This window comes from Amblyomma maculatum, chromosome 1 (genome assembly GCF_055883805.1).
Source record: "Amblyomma maculatum isolate TAMU_Amacu chromosome 1, ASM5588380v1, whole genome shotgun sequence".
Classification (NCBI taxonomy): Eukaryota; Metazoa; Arthropoda; class Arachnida; order Ixodida; family Ixodidae; genus Amblyomma; species Amblyomma maculatum.
Genome location: NC_139344.1, coordinates 416,133,488 through 416,155,370, shown reverse-complemented (window position 1 = coordinate 416,155,370; position 21,883 = coordinate 416,133,488).

The following is a 21,883-nucleotide window of genomic DNA, read 5'->3' as shown; positions in this document are numbered from 1 at the left end:
GCCTGAATACGTACTTCATTAATTTCCTGGTGTGTTCAACAGCAATGAAAGGTTATCAAGAGAGTACAGCACGCCCTCCAACCAGAAGCAAAACATGCAATTTCAGCCGCTCGCCTGGTACCTAGTGCAATAGAAAAGGTTATCAAAGCTAAACTGAACGAATGGAACAGATTGGCATAATTAAACGCGGTACAAATCCAACAGAATGGGTTCATCCTATTCTCATAACCACGAAGAAAGATGGAAGCGCGGGAGTTTGACTTCAGCGAAGAAACTTACATACGGCAGTGAAGCCTAAACGTTGTCGCATTCAAGTTCTGCAATAGTTTACAGGCGTAAATGGGCGTACCGTGGCCTCATGCTTGGGTTCTAAGGGTGGATTTTGGCAATTACCACTTGGCGAAAGCGGCTCGTATTTATGAACATTTGTCACACTTTAAGACGTTGCAGGTTTCTGTGGGGCCATTCGGCCTCCATCCAGCCCCTGACATTTTTAGGCAACCATTTGACAGTGTGTCAAAAAGTCAGCATCTTGCAACTCTCTATTTATATCTCGATTCCATTAAGAACACTTATTGAACACGTAGCTCATTATCGCAAAGTGCTCAACATAACACGACCTCAAAAAGATTAAATCGAACTGCGACACACTCAAATTCGGTTTCGCTTCAATTTTCTACCTAGGACATCAGCTGACGCAACACGTCATCACCCCTAATCGCAGTAGCGTTAAGGAAATCATTGCCATACCAACTCCAACCAGCAAAGCTAAGCTTCTTCGCTATCCGGGAATGAATGTATACCTCATGTAGTTCATTCCAAACTCTTCAAAAAGACACTGCGCCTTCTATAACCTTTTATGCCTGATGTTCTAAAGGCACTGGACTCTAAATATGTTACAGGGCTTAAACAAAATTAGGAGCACGCTGACAACAGTACCACTGTTGCCCTACTTCAACTCAGCACAGCCTGTTACCATAGTAGCACACCCTGGGATGGCACCTGGAGCCCAGATATCACGAGCCGCCCGAAGGAGAAAATGAAGACGATACTTAGTCTTGGCTTGTGCAGCCTCGGCAGCCACTCATATTCTGGTATCAACCAACAGCAGTCTTGTTTCTCCGCTACTGAAGCGTTAGGACTTCATCTGTTAACCTAAGACGAGAAATGGCCGATCCTGCACCATCCACGGAACAGGACTCACGTTCGCAGGACGTCTCGTCACTTCACGTTCGTCTCCCAGCTTTCAGGCCCCAGAACCCGCATGTTTTTACCGCCAGATCGTGGCACAATTCCGCCTTGGTTGCATCAGCTCGGAGAGGACGCGATATAACTATGTCGCCTTGAGCCTTCCAACCGACGTTACCGGGCGGCTCTCCGACGTTCTCTTCCCCCCATGGGTGATACACCGTATATGCACCTCCATCTCAGGAGTCTTAATCGAGCACACTCCCAGGGGCATCCGCATGCTGATACCTTCCTCCAAGTTGGTAAAAGTGCTGGTGGATTTCCTGGAGCTGACCAAGCCATGCAACCTCACTCAGGCGCCGAAACATATGGTGACGTATCACAGCGTCAACCAGGGTACACCCACAGCTGCTCGACTACGCTGTTGTTTGCAGACGGTCTCGCCATCGCCAAAAGTGAGTTTGACTGCATGCTGCAGCTCGGCATTATACGCCCGTCGTCCAGTGCGTGGGCGTCTGTGCTGCATCTAGTGCCCAAACGGGATGCCGAAGACTCGTATCCCTGTGGTGCCTATCGGGCATTCAATACCAAGACTGTCAACGAAAGCTAGGTGCTGCTCCACATCCAAGACTTTACGTCGCGCCTCATCGTTTGCACCATTTTTAGCAAAGTTGACCTGGTGAATGCGTATCACCGCATTCCCATCGAAACCTCCGACATACCTAAGACCGCCATTACGACGCAATTTGGTTTGTTTGAATATGTGCCGATGCTTTTTGGGCTACTCCGTTCGGCTCAATCCTACCAGCAGTTGATGGCTGAGGTCACGTGGGGCCTGCCATTTGTCTTCGCGTACTTGGAAGATCTCCTCATCACCAGCCCTACGCCTACGTGCTTTGTTCAAGCGTCTACAGCTGTACGGCCTGGTTGTGAGCGCCTGCAAGTGTGTTTTTGGTGCCTCTGAGCTCGAGTTCTTGGGTGCTCACATATCCTCGGATGATATCCGCCCTCTCCCGTCCACCGTCCAGACATCAAGAATTTTCGTAGCTTAAAACACTGCGCCGCTTACGGCAATTCCTCGGGCTGGTATATTTTTCTAAGCGCTTCATTCGACACTGCGCAGAGCTGCTTCCCTCGCTAACTGCCCTCCTCCTGACAACGGATGGCCCGTCCTTCGCCATTTATTGGTCATCAGAAGCGCGGGCCTCCTTTACTGCAACCAAAACAAGCAGCCGCGAACGCTGTGCTTCTGGTCCACTCGTGCAGGAACTCCCCTACGGATTGATGCTGAATGCCTCAAGCGTGGCCGTCGGAGCCGTCTTACAAGAGGACATTAACTGGAGACCATTGTCGTTTTACTCCCGGAAGCTATTTCCTGCAGAGACCCGCTACAGCGCCTTTGGCCGAGAGCTGCTTGCCATCTACTGCGCGATACAGCACATTCGGCATTTTGTAGGAGGATTGTAGTTTTACTTGTTGACCGATCCTCTGCCTCTGGCGTATATATATGCGCCCCAACGCCTCGAAGGTCGCCTCACGGGGACTCACCTAACTCGCTTATACCTCGATGTATACTACTGTCACCCGTTAATAATTATGAGGGGTTATCATTAACGATGCGCCCTTAACGGTGCGCACACTCCCAGACACCCTTTGAGTGAGTGGGGGTAGCTGTTCCGGTCGCAAAGGAGATGCCCTCGACCTGCGTGGCAAACTCAGCCGGAATCCAACTACCTTGTAGTGACAGAAGGGGGTGGTCGTTTGGTGCCCAGCGGTCGCCGGTTCAAACCAGAGAAAGGATCGGAGTCAGAAGTAACAAACAAAACACAATTTATGCACAGCAAGAGACGATACAAAGGAATACACAAGATCACTTGAAATACAACAGACGAGAGGTTCACAGAATACAAACGCTAAGCATGCAACTACAGAAAGATTCAATAACACAGGCTTTACAACAGAACAAACACGAGAGAGTTACATAAACAAACACCAAATTGTTCACCGGGCACTGTTGCAGTCCGACGCCTCAAGAGTCACGATGTGGCCGCCATACGAGACGAGCGCCGCTCCCTTGCAGGTCCGTGGGCTTGCCAGCAGCGGGTGATCCCCGGGAGTCCAGCCGAAGCACTGGCGAACACGCCGCAACCACTGACGAACTGACTGACTGACTGACTCATCAAACGGCGCGGTCTCTTTAAATAGGGCGCGCCGCGTCTGTTTGTTAGCACGCGTCAAAGCTAGCGCGCACACACACTTAGCTTCGCTGGTTATAGCGCTCTCTCTTCCTCCCGTCGAGCCGCCCGTCGCCATTGGCCAGGTCCCATAGAACATGCTGGAAATTTCTGGCTGATTCCAGTCTGATGAACCACCGTCCTCCCCGGGCAATGGGAAACAGGGTGACGGCAACGCGTACAAAGCTACGCGCTCTCCCGCGCGGGGAAGGGGGCTTTTTCTCTCCATGCCTTCCACGCGACGCCGTGCGGGCCTCGCGCCGTACCGGCTTGATGAAAATGTGGGCCGATTTCGTGACAACTACCGACGTTCGTTATGTGCGATGCACCACCAAGACTGCCGCTGATGCCCCTCTCATACCACCGCGGTAGACACCCCATCTCCCACTGTCGACTGAGATGCATTCTGTTCCGCCCAGCAGAATGACCGTGAGTTCGCCTCTTTTACGCGAAGCATATTAACGTAGGTTTCGCGCCTTCGCGCGACGCCCGGCGGTGGCCACCATTGACCTTGAAATGAGATCACATGATATCACGTCACGTGGTGACGTCACACCGGCTGCAGATGGGGCGTCATATCGCGCCGTCGGACGTCGCCCAGCGGAGGCCTCCACGCTTCGGTTCGCGCCGTCGCGCGCGACGCTGCGGCGGCGTCACCATCGCTGCATCACGTGATACGTGACGTCACGCCAGGGATGAAGCGGCGCGCGCCCGCCGTCGCGTCAGTCTCTGTGCCCGCAACCGCGCCAGCGTCTTTGCACCTGGCGTGTATGCGCAAGTGACGTGCAAACCAAGAGTCATGCATTTACGGACCATAAGAGTGTGTTTGTCGGGCTGCAAAGAATAAAGTACGACGATTAACCTAAAACCACGTCTCTGTTACTTAGCCCCATCCACACTGAGGCAGCTGCTTAACATGCTTCGCATCCACTGGGCTTAACCTTGATAAGCCTCCAATTTTTTGACAGAACCCCGTTTCCTCCGACTGAGGCTTGTTTCCCTTCCCTGCACGCCTGAGCACTTGTGTTGCGATGTGTGACACACCTTCCCCGCCCTTTTGTTCTGGCTTCGCTACGTCGCCCCATCTTCCATTCTCTGCATGACGTATGCCACCCAGGTGTTTGTGTTACTCAGCGAATTCTCACCCAGCGCTATGTTTGGCCCGGAATGAACGCTGATGGCGGACTTGGACACGCGTTTGTCTGCCCTGCCAGACGACCAAGGTCTGCCGTAATACCAAGATGCCTTATCAGGCCTTCCTACCACCTGGCAGTGATTTCAACCATGTACATCTCGACATCGTGGGACCTCTACTCATGTCCCGAGGCTATCTAAACCATGGTCGACCGCTTCACTCGCTGGCCGGAGGCAGTCCTCACTCCTGACATCACCACGGAGATTGTTTCCTGTGCCTTCATCTATGCATGGGTATCTCGATTTGGTTGTCCTGGTACCGTGACAACCGACCGTCGCAGCCAGTTTTAATCCTCGCTGTTACTTCCCTTAATCCTATTCTGGGCGCGAAGCATCGCCGAACCGCTGGATATCACCCATGTACCAACGACGTAATGAAACGCCTTCACTGCCAAATGAAGCCTGTCCTAGTTGCTCGCCTCTACTGCGTCAACTGGGGTGATTCCTTATCCTCTGTGCCCCTTGCTCTAGAGACCGTTTTCCGGAAAGACTTAAAGGGCTCAGCTGCAGAGCTGATGTATGGTAGTACTTTGCGCCTTGCAAGAGACTCTTTTACATCACAGCAGCTCCCAGCCCAACCACAAGAATTCTATCAATGCCTGTTGGGCTGCGTTAAAGACCTCCAGCCTACTCCACCGCTTCCTCCATGCCACCATACACGTTTTGTGCACCCTGGCCAAGCCATTTCAACCCACGTTTTTATGCGCCGCTATTCTACCCGAACTCCCCTTACGCCGGCCTACGACGGACATTTCCGTGTTCTCCACCGCACTCCGAAAACCGCATGGCCAGGTAGAGATCGTTAGTCTAAACCTCCTTAAGCCAGCTTACATGGAGACCGCACGGGACAGTCTCGCGTCGCCGTCTGACCTCGTGTTCCAGTGCCATGGCCGGCCCTCCTGCCGTTTTGACTTCAATCTAGGCGGAATGCCCTGTAGCGCCCTTTTGAGTGGCCTCCGGAACATGGATATCGCGCGCCGCCCGGCGAAGAAAATAAAGACGACGTCTGGTCGCGGCTCGTTCTGCCTTTGCAGGCAGTGTTGTTCTGGTGGCAATCAACACCAGTTTTAATCCTTGGCTACTGAGGCGTTAGGCCTCCACCATACCTACAGCTGCAAGTTCCTATAAAAACTGCACTGTCCTTCAAAATAGGCACTCAGTATTTATTATTCTGCATCACTCAAACCAGCACAGCAGCGCTTCGCACAAATTGAGGAGATAAGAGCAGTTATGTTTGCCTTCTGGGCAGTTTCAATGCTACATTTGGGGTCGCAGCATAGTGGTTGGGATTATCCATAAAGCCCGCATTGGTCTTCAGTCTAACTCGTTCTACACTCCCCCTAAACTAGGCCTGCTACTTCTGTTCCAGCAGTATACCTTGAAGTTGATGTACGTGTTTGTAATGATCTCTTGTAATGAGCTTTGTAATGAACACTTCCTCCAGCAGCAACCATTAACACTTCAGACCAAAAGTATCAGGTCTTGTCATGTACATTGATGCCCTCAAGAATGCTGAAATAAGGAACTTTATAGCTACTGTTGTCACAACCAACATGTCGCCACATACATTAACAGAGGGTGGTCTAGCAAGATCTGAAAAGTTACCACATCAGTGGTGCCCTAGTTCTCATTAAATATTGAAATTCACATAACTAATGCCATTCTAGAAGGTTCGCTCAAGGCTGCACATGACCTATCGAGGCGTTGCCTTGTGCAGGAACATAGCTCGCCAAAGAGTCTACTGGGACAGATAAATGCTGGAGATTGAGGAGATGTCATCTAAATGCGTGGTCTTCAAAAGCCACCAGCGAGCTAAAAAGAGAAAGCCACAACTTCGCACAGACCATCCAATACGTGCATGGGAGAAAGTGGTAGTTACCTTTTTCTCCCGAGTGGTGCTGCTTATTCGCTCTTAGTGGACTATTTATCGAAGTTTGAGGATGGAAAGAAAAATCCTACTACTTCAAACCCCTTCATCTCTGATTACAGTGGTGAAGATTATGTATAACTGCTTTGGAATATATTCAGATAACGTAAGTGATCAAAGCCCTCCGTTCTAGCAAATTGAATTTTGGCCCCAAATCAACATCACCTCAAATGAGAACAATAAAGTAATGAAAACCTCGCTGAAATTAAAACATGAAAACAATCCAAACCATAAATGCAACAATGACTAAGGCGTAAGGCAAAAAAGTTGAAGTGGTTATGTTTAACCACACAGCACCAGCAACTTTGATGAACGGCATCCTGGCTTCGGCGGAGATGTTAATGGGAAGAAGGATAAGAACGTTTTTTACCCGCCAATCCCAGTACTTTGCTACCACATTAGCTACATGCTAGAAAAAGTTTAAAAAAGGCAGCAGCCACAACACAAGCATGCCGACCAGCATACGCGATATGTGCCTCCCTTAAGCAAGAACCTGACAGTCTGATTTTGGCATCATGCAAGTAAATGGAGAAGGCAGTTCTCACACAAAAAGGCCAAGAGGCTCGAGAGTATAGTTACAGCAGCCAATTATCAAGCATGCATGGGTATCTGACATCTATCAGGGGTGAGTCTAAGCTCAAGAGATCGCGAGGCAACACCTGGGCGCTACTATTCAGTTAAATCGACAAAGAGCAAACGAGCCGGACCATCCTTAACACACGAACCATGTCTCACTGTCTCTCAGACTCGTGAACTATTTATCGCAGGCACTTCCGAAGACGACGCGCTAGGGAAGGCCAGTACCAATTCTCTCATGATTCCCCATGTCATCATTAGATTTTTTTTTCGGATGTGAAGTATTGTGTGGAGGCGTGTTATGTAATTACGGGCGCCACTATGAATTCATTCCTGTTTTCCTCAATAAACGCCACTAGCAAAATAGAGTTCGCCAGTGCTTCATATCAACCTCTCACCATAGCGTTCACTTTGTCTTATTTGTCATAATCACAATTTGTAGCCATGATGATATAACACAGCTTTGAGTTGTACGAAGTAGTATTCACGTGAAAGCTTACTCTTTAGTGTCGTTATTTAGCACAGAAGTTCCTTGTTTTGGCATTTAACAGGTTTCAACTAGTAGTCCCTAACAGAAAGTATTGCTAAAATTAGAGCTTTGTGACGTAGAGATGTCGGTTCCAAACAGATTGTTCATCTCCTAACTATGTGATTATCTTTATAAGTTAAAGCGCTGCACCGGTTTTAACAAAAGAAAACTGCAAGAAACTCTGACAGTCGAAGGAAAGGCATCCTGTATTATGAATGCGCACGCGATGGATCATGTTATGGCCCCGAGAAATTTAGGGACGCTTTGCGAAGTATCGGTGAAAGGAGAGCCTATCAGAACTACTGTGGGTTTGGGAACGGAATCTGCGCTACACTACTTTCTTCCAACACTGGTTTAGTATATTCTAACTTAAGATTCATTGCTCCACTGCTCACTAAGGCAGGTATTACGTGCGCACGAAATGGCCTGTTTATAAACAAATGTTTAGAGGCCCGATTCCTTCCCTTTTTATGCCGTTCTCCAGTGTAATCAAAGAAATGTGCGCTCTTTAAAAGATTCAGCAGTGTCCATGCGTGGACCACATGACGAATACCGGGGACCTTGGATATGCCATAAACGTGCTGGGTTTCTTTCGTGTCGATGTAAACAATCGTGTTGTCTACGTAAAAATATTGATCAACATCTGTGGTAAACGAACGCGAAAAGATGAACACGGCAAGTGAGCAAGACGAAGTTGAATGTGGAATATTATGTAGTGTTGTCTTCCCTGCTGTGTTCTTCTTTTTCGCCCTCGTTTATCATGAATACTTACAAACTCGCCCAGCATAGGATGATAAAAATCACTTGGCATTAGAAGATAACATATATTTAATTCTATTTTTAACAATATTTGTTTATATTTTTACCAATATTTACCATATATAGAAAACATATGGGTAACAACTGCAATCTTTAGCTGGACGGGCTCTCTGTTTGGTTAAACGTTAATAAACTAGAATTAAATGTAAACAAAACAAAGTTTGTAACCTTTAAACCCAAAAACAAAGTCATAAACATGGAACAAAGTATCATGTTCCGAAATAATGTCATCCAACGTTCTGAATCTGTGTGTTCCATTGGTATCATCAATAAATTTAGGTCTATTCTCCCAAACTCGTTAAAGAAACAACTTTATTTTGCGCTTGTACAATCTCATCTTCATTACTGCCTTGTGGTTTGGGGTAGGACATCTGACACAAATTTGAAATCACTCTTTCTGTTACAAAAAAGAGCAATTAAAGTCATCTATGGTATTCCATATCTAGAGACCACAGTTCCACATTGGGGTAGCTTAAAGATATTAAATATTTATAAACTAATCACACTGCGGCTGGCCAGTCATGCTCACCACTTGTTTTACATGGGGACACTTGCACACATCATGCACACTGTCGAACACCAGCACTACGAACTAAGAAATTATTATGTCAGGCCACCCAGAATAACAACAAATTATGGCTCTCAAGCTACATTGTACCAGATAACAGCCCTTCTTAATTCTAGTAAAGTAATAAAAGATCTCTTCCATAAATGCAGAAACCAGCGCTTATTCAGGAAAAAAGTAGCTGAGATGCTGTCAGCAGAACCCTCATAAACTTATACTGATGAAAGCGGGAATGTTGGAAGTGTCTTTTAAACTTCTGTCAACATATCTTTGATGTGCCTATGGTAATTTGTCTTTGAAATTCGTGCGTTCATTTCACATGTTCTATTACTGTTGCACATGTTACGCTGTGTTGCTGCGCCAGGTGCACAAGGGGGATGGGCCTCATCAGGCTTGCATGCCTTTTGCCCTCCCCCTCAAGTGTGTACACATACTTGTAATAAACATTTTTTCTTCCTTCCTTCCTTCCTTCTTTAATCGCTTTCATAGTAGTTCCGTGCTTATATAACTATTTATTTGGAACCATAGATGTGCCACGCGCAGGGACACACGAGCGCCAAATTGTGGAGATATAAAGGGCTTGTAAAACTTCCGAAAGCACTGCAGAATGTGCAGTGGAGAAATGAGAAAGCCCGAGCGTTGATACTGCGCGCCCCTTGCCGAACAAAGGCAGCGTTCCATTGAACGTATAAAATGTCAACGCATTCTTTAACTGGTTTACGGGAAAGGAAAGGCGCAGTATCTGTCACTCGCGAAACCCCGCTACTATCACCCTTACGGTACGACTACATTGTAAATAATGTATATAGCTCTTTCCTGCATTTAAAGATGTGTAATAAATACCACGGAGAAAAAAAAAATATTCCGGCATGGTGCAGTTGGTTAAACGCTCGGCTGAGCACCCAAGGAATGGAGGTTTGATTCCCGATGGAGACAGACTTTCTTCTTATGACGTCATCAAGACGACTGAAAAATGGAATCCCCCAGTATCCCACGGAATGCCGCGATGGCGTGGAACAGTTCTCGCTGAGGCACGGACGGGCACAATGCCGAGTCATGACCCTTAAAGAATTTCGCCTTAATAAGTCAGAAGTATTTTGCAGTGGTTGTACGGTTTCAGGTAGTTTAGAAAACGTACTCAGCACATATAATTATGCAGATCGGCGCCTAGACAGATGGCTATATTATAGATGAAGTCATCGCAAACAATGCGCAATGTTCACCAGTGCTTTAATCCTTTTGCAGGAGTCATGCTCAGGGTCCCTGCAGGCTTTTCTGGTATCCTCGTCGCTCATTAATTTTGCATAAATCAAACTTACCCCAACGAGGTCACGACGGAACCTGATAAGCTTGTGGAAGAAAGGCGGACGTGGATTGCATATTGGATAGAATCGCTAGCGTGCATGGATGGTTGAAGCAGAATAATAAATTGGGACTCAAACGCGATTACAAAACCTGAATGTGATCACTGAATGTCACAAGGCAAAACTCCACACGATCCCTCATTTTGCGCTTCCTTGACTTCATCAAGGCAGAGCCTTAATTAGTAAGAGGGAGTCAGTTTCCGCGTGGTGCCCTCCGAAAATTTTGTGGCTGACAAAACATGACGGAAACGTAATGAGTTTGCAAGAATGTCACCAGCGGATTATTTTCAGTACAGAAGACAAAGAGCACTAACATCTCACTTCATTCTGAAATGAGGTTCTTGTGGGACAAATTAAGAGCAAATTTATTAGCGCATTTCATGGTACATGTGAAGCAGACCATGGATGCTTTTTGTAGACGTATGAATCCATGTTAGAAAACCATTATATTTTTTTCGAATTCCTTATTTGAAATACCTAAGTTGTGTAGATTGGTTAGCTATTTAAAAATATACGGCACTACTGAATGTAATTTGAAATCCACCACGAGAAAGTGAAAGCACAAATTTTGAAGGAGCGGCTCAGCAGTTCGTCTTTGTGTGTGTTGAACTGCCCCGCGTTCCAAATCGACCGTCTGGCCTCGGCTAAAGAGTTGATCCATTTCTTGCCATGATTTCGTTTAAAAGCTTAAAGTGGTATCACCCTCCCTCCCCTTAGGGATGCATTCCACATAAAAGGAACTGCTACATAGCAAAGGAAATAATGGTATATGTCGCGATGAAAGGTATAGGTATGTTCCCAGATATGTTTTCGGAACGATCTTGAGTCAGGAGCCATAAAAACACACTAAAACAAATTTTAATATACCTCATTCTTCTCTATGACTGTTTTCCTTTATTAACGGTAATATTTCAGCCTTATAAACAATATATTCAATGCGAAGCAATCAAAAAAGTTTTATGCGGGGCTGCACTGTACAAACTGGCCAGAACGACGGAGATTGCAATTTCGTACAAATGATATCAATTGCATTTATTTGTGGCACACTCTCACCTGTATGACAGGACTTTTGATGTAGAATGGAATCGAGGTTTTAGGCCACACAGGTTTACTAAGGTTAATGTTATTATATTACTAATAATAATATATTCATGATCATACGAATACAGCAATAAATCACTGGGCTACTGAAATGCAGAGATATGATAAAAGATTTCTTCTCTGACAACGTGAATTAATTGCTATTCTCGTAATATTATGACAGAGAATCAATCTTGTCTTTACTGGTCTCATCTAACAAAAACTAAAAATTTCGGCATAATTTCTAGCTCCGATTGCTGCAGCCGCAGAATCTTTTTATTGCATTAATTTGCTCAAACTCATGGCACAAACAATCTGGTCTGCGAGCATTCATATGATTTCTACTCTGCCTGAGCCAATTCTAGGCTTATATGCGTACTTTAGACATGCAAAAAAGGCGACATTTATTAAAGCTAAGGCTCACCTAATATCGCCGCCCAGTTGTATTATATGAAAATTTCTTGTAGCAGCGGGAAGTGTTAAGGCTTATACAATTTGTACTTTATTAATTTAGCTTAAATGTACGTAAGCTGCTTGTGTGGAGAATGAATACCCGGAAGGGGAGACAGAGAAAAATTTCCACTAGACGTAAGCACATCTGCAGGCTGCCCAAAGAAGTTCACAACTGCCCACTATGTCCCTAAAACTAAGCAGAATTCTCCTCCGCTCAGTAAAAAAACAAAATCCCTTCTATTACCGTCGGCAAAGCAAAATTTACCCTTTAGGTCTGAAGAAAACGCAATTATAATTTGAAGCATTTTCCTAAAATACTTTTGCGGGTTCTGCACCGAGTCTCGGCATGTTAAGTCGTCTTAAACAGTACTGAGATTGAAATGAAGCAATTGCATAAGTAAAAAAACAAAATAATAAGCAAAAGGGTATGACGCATACCTCTGACATTTTTTTATTGCTGGTCTTAACCCTTTAACTGGAAAGACTATATAGAGCGGTAGTATTTTTTCTTGGTTTGTATTCGTTTTTATTATTCTAATTGTAGATGCAAAAATGGGAATGCGTTTGAACAAGGATTTCAAAAAATACAGAACGTCAAAAATTTTGTTGATCTGCCACGATAGGGCGCACAAAGCTGGAAAACTGACACGCGTGAGTCATGTCCTACTTGAGATGGAACTGAACAAAACAGTTGTTGCCGCTTTTCAGGCAGAAAAAGACGTCGCATTTGGTGCACTTGAAGCCTGACACATCTTTATGGCAGGAAGTACAGCGCCCTCTGACCTGCTGTGTTGACTGCGACTTCCATAAAACAGCGTTGTTTCCATGGCTACACGAGATAAGTACGCTAATTGTGGGCAAAAGAAAACAAAAATAACAGGTGATGAACAGCTAACTTCCTGCGGTGCTCATTTCAGCTTTATATGAACATGAGTACTCAGATTCCCGCCCACAAACCCTTCCCTACAAAAAAAGAAAGTAACCTTGAGCAGCTCACATAGAATCGAATCGGCAACGCACAGCTAGTTCTAAACAAAGTGTTCTGTGTACCTTTACGTGTCCTGTTTCACGTTCAAACGAATTGTGGATACAAAACAAACAGCCGACTGCACATCATTGTCGATAAATTTTTACCTTATTCTGGCAGCTCAACAATTTTGTAGACTATGTATTTTGTCCTGCACTGCCGCTTCTGTTCCCCTTCATGGATCACTGCCTTGTCGTGGCGGAGGGGCTTGCAAAACTCGATGAAGTCGTGAGCTCTGCTGTGTAGGGCCACCCAAGATAGACAGGTCACGGCAGAGAGTTCTGACAAAATGTGATTTACTGGAGAAGGTAATGGCAACCCACTCCAGTATTTCCTGCCAAGAAAACCCTATGGCCAGTCACAATAGCATTAATGATATGACGCCGGAAGATGAGCCCCCCAGGTTGGAAGGCGTCTCACATGTTACTGGGGATGAACAAAGGCCGATTCCTAGTAGCTCCAGGACGAATGAAGCGGCTGGACTAAAGCCAAAAGGACGCTCAATTGTGGATGTGTCGAGAAGCGACCGGAAAGTCCGATGTTGCAAGGAGATATATCACATAGCAACATGGAATGTAAGATCTATGACGCAAGGTAAACTGGATGTCGTCAAGCGAGAAATGGACAGATTGAACATTGGTATCTTGGGTATCAGCGAGCTCAAGTGGACCGGAATGGGAGAATTTAACACCGGCGACCATTATGTCTTTTATTGTGGGCACGAATCCAAGAGAAGAAATGGGGTCGCTCTCATAGTAAACAGAAGAATGGGCAAAGCAGTGCTAGGGTACAACCCCAAAAACGACCGAATGATTTCACTTCGGATCCAAGGTCACCCTTTCAACATAACAATTATCCAAGTCTATGCACCGACCACTACTGCTGAAGAAGCTGACGTTGAGATATTTTATGCAGACCTACAATGCCTTTTAGACCGCACCCCATCATCAGACGTCGTTTTTCTCATAGGGGACTGGAATGCTAAGGTCGGGAGTGAAGAAATATCCGGAATTATAGGCAATTTCGGTCTTGGCGAGCCAAATGAAGTTGGGCAGAGGCTAGTAGAGTTTTGTCAAAAAAGCAACCTGACCATAGCGAATACTCATTTTCAACAGCACAAGAGGCGCCTGTACAATGGACTTCACCGGACGGTCTCTACAAGAATCAGATCGATTATATTCTTTGCCGGCAGAGATGGAGAAGCGCTATACAAGCAGTAAACACAAGGCCTGGGGCCGATTGTGGCACCAATCATCAGCTTCTTGTTGCCAAAATTAAGCTTCGTTTAAGGAAAACGCAGAAAACTAGAAGGCCTTTCAGGTATGATCTGGATCAAATGCCATTAGAATATGCAGCGGAAGTGAGAAATCGATTTCAAGAATTAGATCTAGAAGACGAGAGCCCGAAGAGATGCGGACTGATGTTCGTGATATAATACAAGAAGTTGCTATTAAGGTAGTTCAAAATCAAACGAAATTCAAGAAAGCAAACTGGTTATCTGAAGAGGCGTTGCAAATAGCTGAGGAAAGGAGGATGGCAAAAGTTATGGGGGAAAGAGAAAGATACAAGGTTCTCAATGCGGATTTTCACAATATAGCAAGGAGAGATAAGAATGCCTTCCTGAACATTCAGTGCCAAGCAGGGCCTTAGCCAGCCTTGCCAAGAACAAAGCTAGCGGAATTGATGGCATTCCAGCTGAGTTGCTTCAAACCCTCAACCATGACGCTGTTAACATTCTGCATACATTATGTCAGAAGATTTGGACAACCCTGCAGTGGCCACAGGATTGGAGGAAGTCAGTTTACATCGCCATTCTAAAGAAAGGCAGTGCCAAAGATTGTTCCAACTACCGCACGATTGCGCTTATTTCGCATGCTAGCAAGGTGATGTTGAAAATCCTCCAAGGTTGGCTACAGCAGTATGTGGATCGGGAGCTTCCGGACGTTCAAGCTGGGTTTCGCAAGGGCAGAGGAACTAGAGACCAAATTGCCAACCTTCGCTGGATCATGGAAAAAGCAAGAGAGTTCCAGAAACCCATCTACTTCTGCTTATTGATTATGCGAAAGCGTTTGACTGCGTAGGTCACAGAAAATTGTGACAAACTCTCCAAGAGATGGGAGTTCCAATTCACCTCATCTGTCTCCTCAGGAACCTGTATGAAGGGCAAGAGGCCACAGTCAGAACTGGGCATGGTCTTACTGATACGTTTCCGATTGAGAAAGGAGTGAGGCAAGGCTGCATACTGTCGCCCTGCCTATTTAACCTATATGCGGAGTGCATCATGAGGAAGGCCGGCCTGGACGAGTCTTCAGCTGGAGTGAAGATTGCTGAAAAACGTATCAACAACTTTAGATATGCGGTTGATACCAATTTAATGGCAGAAACTGAAGTGGAACTCAAGAGACCTCTAATGCGCGTACAAGAAGAGAGTGAGAAGTTTGGGCTTAAACTGAACATTAAAAAGACAAAGATCATGGCGTCTTGCCCTATCAAGTCCTGGAGCATCAATGGACAAGAAGTGGAAGCTGTGACAGATTTTCTGTTCTTGGGCTCCAAGATTACCTCGGAAGGAGACTGCAGCCATGAAATTAGGAGACGCCTGCTTCTTGGAAAGAGAGCAATGGTTAGCCTTGACCGCCTAGTAAAGAGCACAGACATTATTCTTCCAACCAAGATCCGTTTAACTCGTGCTATGGTCTTTCCAGTTGTGATGTATGGGTGCGAGAGTTGGACTGTGAAAAAGGCTGACCGCCGAAGAATTGACGCGTTTGAATTGTGGTGTTGGCGAAGACTCTTGAGAGTTCCTTGGACTGCCAGAAGACCAAATCAGTTGATATTGTCGGCCATAAACCCTGACTGCTCATTGGAGGGTCAAATTCTAAAGTTAAAGCTCAGCTACTTTGGTCATCTGATGAGAAGAGAGGAGTCGCTGGAGAAAGATTTGATGTTGGGAAAGGTTGAGGGTCGCCGGAGAAGGGTTAGGCAGCGAACGCGATGGTTAGATGGCATCCTCGAGGCACTGCAGATGAAGTAATGGGATGTTAGGAAGATAGGGAGAGACCGGAAAGCATGGCGTGACATGGTCCATAGGGTCACGAAGAGTCGGACACGACTGAACGACTGAACTGACTGAACTGATTGCCGCTTCTGTTGCGAAATAGGGTATACTATTCTGCAAGGGCCACATTTAGAGACGCCTCTACAAAGAAATAAAATTGTCGCCATCCTTACCTTCTAATATCAACTCCTGCTGAGGCCAGAACTCTGCTAATGTGGCGCGCACGCGAAGAACAAAACGACTGCACTTTGAAGTTGAACACGGTCATTACGGGCCATGTATTGACGTCTCATACAACTTTATATCAGAGCCTACTTCATAAAATGACTAAATTTAGATGAACACGTTGTAAATTTTAGGGAGAGGCGTTTTTAGGCTGCCTATATTGGGTCAACAATATCGGTGCTGGTTAAAGGGGTAATATGTTGGTCCTTACTGCAGCTGCAGATCTAAATGTTGTCTAATATGGGCAAAATAATTAATCTTAGTGATAAATGGGCGGGGTGCTTGCTAAGAGAAATATCTTCCGCGGGATTGCAGAAAACTAACATAGCTTAATTTCCTGCACTTACGACGTATAAAATTTCAATTACTCCTCGAATTTTGATAACATTGCGAACGAAAAGTTCAGGTAGGCACATTTAGTGTTTCTTCGCAGTATAGCTTATTCGCTACATACTTCGAAATACTGCATAATTTCAAGTTCCAACCATGTACAGGTATCGTTAATTAACGCAATGCCACTCGCGTGCGCGGGGACGCACTTCAGCTTTGCTCCACTGCTTGGTACGCTCAGAGATGCGGTGGATCCTGCGAGAGAGGAGTGTGGAGCCACGACTTACCAAAAGCGCCGTAAGCGCTCGAGAGAACAGGCTGTGCAATCATGGTGCTCTCTGCAGGCAGACAGCGCAATTAAGCAGCGCTTTTACGCCATCATCTCTTACAGTTTGCCGAGAGGACCCCTTCGCCAGAAAAATAGGAAGCGTGTCTCTCGAGGCCACTACACTTTATCTTTGTCAGGGATTTTGCGAGGAATATAAAAGTAGCTCGTGCCACGATACTAAATCCACGGTTCTTTTGCGCACTTCGTCTGTGCTGGCCCTAGAAGGGAGGCTGCTCACTTGTGTGTAGGGCAAACACGCAACTGTTTCGCTGAGCTTAAGCTAAACCGCCTTTGTGCGAGATGTCGGGGCTTTTCCCCTTGGGATTCATCTGCTCTGACACAAAGCCTTTCGGGCTGCGCTGGTGGAAGCATTGATGCAAGTGATCCTATTCGTGCGTGCTGAATGTGTGAGCTTGGCGCGGAGATGAAGCTGAATGAGTCGTTTACCTAAAATTAAGGTGTGTCCTTAAAGCAAAGGCTCGGGAAACGAACGACAGCAGTTTTGGTATCAGGTAAACAGAATAATAGCTGATGCATTTTACGGCCTTCAATCTTCCGCTTGGTTATAAGGCCATTTAGTGTAAACCAAAATTGTGCCCAGGGTTTATTCTTGAGTAAGTGTCCTGCTTGTCGATGTCAGAAAGAATTCGTCGCAATAAATTAAGCTAAGCGCCAGAAATTCATTCACTTTATATGAAAACAATTGCAAGAAGAAAAATAAGAAAAAATAAGGGGGGAACGTAACCGTCCAGCAGCAGAAACTTTAGGAGGAAAGTTGCTCAGAATGTGCTTCTTCATCACAAAAATCAGAATGGTCAAATTCTTTACACAGCTTAGTTTAGAGGTTTATAACGTTGGCATATGACTAGTACTATCAAGGACGCTGCTATAGATAGCGCAGTCATAATTTTCGACCACCGGAGGTTCCTTAAAGTGCACTGACATCGCACGGTACATGGGCGCTGTGGCTGTCGCCTTTATCGCAGAGCCACCGCTGCAACAGAGATTTGATCTAGAGTCTGATTTCAGCAGCCGCAATCGATAACCGCTGAGGCGCTGCAAAATGGCGAATGTATTTCATCGTTATTCTCCAGATTGACACTTCAATTTTATGAATTGAAAGCCTACAACTAACCCATATATTCGTTTCAGGGTTTCTCAAAGTAAGTGATGAGCAAACAAGGGCTGTGATAAACGTGAAGTGGGTAGAAAACGACTACATGCAACAACCCATAACGAGCAATAAAGACAATATGCAGATGTTTGTGCACTACACAATTCTACCCAGGATTTAAGTTTTTTTACTGATGAACAGACCGCAGTACATGACTTGACAGTTCGTGGCAACGTTTTGCATGCTGTCAGGGAAAAAACGAAAGAGATAATATTCAGTAATCATTTTTTTTTTTGCATGAGTAGGGAAGCTAGCCAATTAAGGAATGATTTTTCAGATTACAGATCCTCTGCTCGATTCACACGCGGGTCAATCTCCTCAGGTGCAGCCCCGAGTAGATGGTATTAATTAGGAGTTTTCGAAGAATGATAAGAGTTTTAGTCGAGAAAACATTATAGATTTAACTACACATTTAAAGAGTGCAGGAGCGTCAATTGAGAACTACATATTTAAAGACTACAGGAACGTCAATTGAGAGACATATTGGTAGTGTTAATTAGAGCATCCTCAACACTGCCCGTGGGCTGCTTAAATGCAGTCCGTCGCCCCTATCTCCCCTGATGTAAAGACTTCAACGGCTTCACAATCATCCAATACTCTTATAGCCCCTTCATGCGCTCAACCTTTCATGTAAACCTTCACACAATGCCTCGCACACGGTCGGTGTATGTACTGTGCACACGCGTCCGGGAGTCTCACCTTGGAGAGGATGTTAGGGCGTCTTGCAGTCAGCAATTGAATTCTACATTGTAATATCGCCGGCTGGGCGCATCGACTTCACACTAAGTTTTCGATCGTGAGAACTAGAATCTGGAAGAGCAACACCTCGGCTTAAGAAAAAACACGAGTGGCATTTCTCAATCGGACGTCCGACCGTCATTCTCACCGCGCAACAATAAAAACTCACCCACGCAACCTTCTCTGAGCCGGCCATGCAACAGAGGTTCACCAGCCTAAGGCATTTATCCAAGCCGTAAGGAGCAAGGCATCGGCTTGCGCACACGTACATGTGTTTGCTTGGCGGGCGGCGAAATAATAAAGTTTTGCCTTACAACTCTGCGTTTTGCTGACAAAGGAGCTCAATGTACAATGCTAAGGTATCCATGTGCTACTCGTAGGCTTAAAGGCAGAAGTGTTTGTACCGATTGTATATACACCGCGATTGCGCTACAATGTACTGGTAGTATTTGGGTGAGCATCCGTCATTCTCAGGTAAGCTATAAGTAAAAACAAAGAGCCGGCGCCTAATACGCTCAATGTTCCAATCTGTTCTGTTCTGTTGAGTTTGTTCTGTTAGAGATGTTGGTGATAAATTAGGAAAAAAAGTTCCCAAATATTACTATGAAGTGAAGCCTGTCTTTCTGCGTGTAAGTGCATACAGATGTAGCGAAGGACATCCATTATTTTTAAAAGCTCGAATATTTTAAGGTTTCCCCATTAAGCAAAATGTTCCTTCAGTCAGATTAGCTCAGGCAATGATAAATTGTCACGACGACCACTTTATCAAAAGTATATGGTCCTTATGTCGCTTCACTTCAAGTGTGGACAACTGAGTTTCGTCTTCAAAACGTCTCATTTGTTACTCGTAATATGGCAAGTGGCAAAAAACTATCTCGAAATTGTTGAAAATGAACTTGGTGTGGCGTAAGTATTGTACAAGGCGTCACCGTACAATCATTTTCTTCCATCGTCATTTCTGAGTGATGCGCGCACGTCATAAATGAAAGAAAAAGTTTAGCAAAATGGCATAATACACTTTTTCATACACTCTTCTCCGCGCAAACCAATATTTCATAATGTATCTACAATCCGGGCCGCTGCCAGTGATTCACTAGCCTACGCCTACTTTATTTGTTTTACTGTTATTAAGGCGCGTAATTCTCTAATACGACTGACGGCTAAAGCTGTTTAATAATAAATTTAGACAAAGCGCAATAATTGCACACAAAAATATAGCGCCCAGCGGTAGCCACTGCACTTGTATCGTAAAATGGGACTCTAAAATTAGGTTCGAACAGCCGGCGTTAATGTGATTCTACTCCAACTGTTCTATGCCCGCAGCAGTAAGAGGTTTAGGTCCTGTTTTTGTGGCTCACAACGTTGATGCCGGTCGGTTTTTTAGAGAACGCTTTAGGAAGGCCGCGTCAAAAGTAACGCTTTCATGCACCTCAGTCCCATAACCGACCGTAAATCTGGCTGCACTATTTACAAACGTATGTGACGTCCTTCATCAGGCTGCCAAAGAAGAGGAGCTTTTAGTGCCTGGAGGAAAAGATGTAAACTAGTGTCGGCATTGAGGAACAGAGGAGGCGGAACCTCTGGTCCAGGATAATAAGAGAACTGGTCGGAGTCACGAGTGTTTAAGATGAAACTATTCTTCAGCTGTAAAACTAAGTTTCGAGTATTTAACTACTTCCTAGCGTATAGAACTGTCCCCAGCCAGATTCAAAGCGATATATAGCAACGTTACTACGGTGTTGCGGGAAAGTGGAAGAAATTCCGAAAGGATACCAAAAGCAGCTGGAATTCATAGCTTCCACATCGATAGTCTGGTCTATCTACCTTATACTGCAGTTTATTTTGATCGAACCAGATCACCACGTGCAACTCTCGTCATAGAAATAGTCGTTGTTCATACTAATTATGAAATTCCCCAAATGTTTCTGGGCTGAAATCCGGCGATCCTATTAGGTCTAGACATAGAGGTGAACAGACTGTCACACATTTTGTGATAGTGAGAATAACTGCTCTGAGCGGCTGCAAATACAGAGGAATAAAAGAAATTATTGCAGTAAACAATCGATAGCTGACAAATGCGGTCATATAGGCAGAGGGACCATCTGCTAGACTGCCCAAAGTGGTTACTGCAACAAGTCAAATTTTGAAGCATGATTTTTTTTTTAATAGTATATAATAAAAGGTTTTGCTGTTTTGCTATATGCTGCTGTGAGCGTTGCTGATTTTGCAGCGTTGTTCCTTCCAGGAACACGAGAGCAATACGTAAATATCTTTTATGAGGCTTTACTGTTCGAAACACAGACAGAAAGCGAAGAGCTGTAGTGGATGATCTGACTGGGTCTGACGCCACTGCCGAAAAGTTGCTGCCCATAGCGTGCCTCGTCTAAGGAGAAACTGAACAAGCCACCAGCGGCGAATAAGCGATTGTATCATAGCTACGGGGCTGCCAAGCGCACAACGAGTAAATTAATATACTTTCTTCTAGCTACGTGGTATCACGCGGGGCAAGCGCTCGCAGCTTCACTTTGTATACGATTTCGGCAGGTGTGCGAAGAACTGAAGAGCGGCGTCAAGGCTCAATAGTTATATATGTAGATGCCAGCATTGACGGATGTGAAACAACAACGGCAATTCATTGTTCTTGTAAGACGGCGCTTAATAGCACATCCAGTTATCAATTTGCAGAACATACTCTCTTTCTATGCTGAGCTGGCAGGACGCGCTTCGCTCTCTATCCGTCACAACCTTATTACCTACAGCCAAAATTGTCATCCGCACTAACGCTTTTAGAGCAACACGTCTGCTTCGACGCGTCAGTAGCAGTCCAGAAATGTTTCAAATCGTTCGAATTGAGTGGGTTCCACGTGACCTACTCAGTTCACAAACCTCTGTAGATTCTGCAACCCGCCAGGCGACTCTAACTTCATCAATGACACGCTTCCTCACTATAAATGATGCCACTCTGCTTCTCACAAGAAAGAAGCATCTCCGGTGCCGCACACGTGCTCTTGTCCACCGTGTGTGATAACCCTCCCCAGAGGTCTTACCCGAGCAGAGGAGGTTGCGCTACGGAA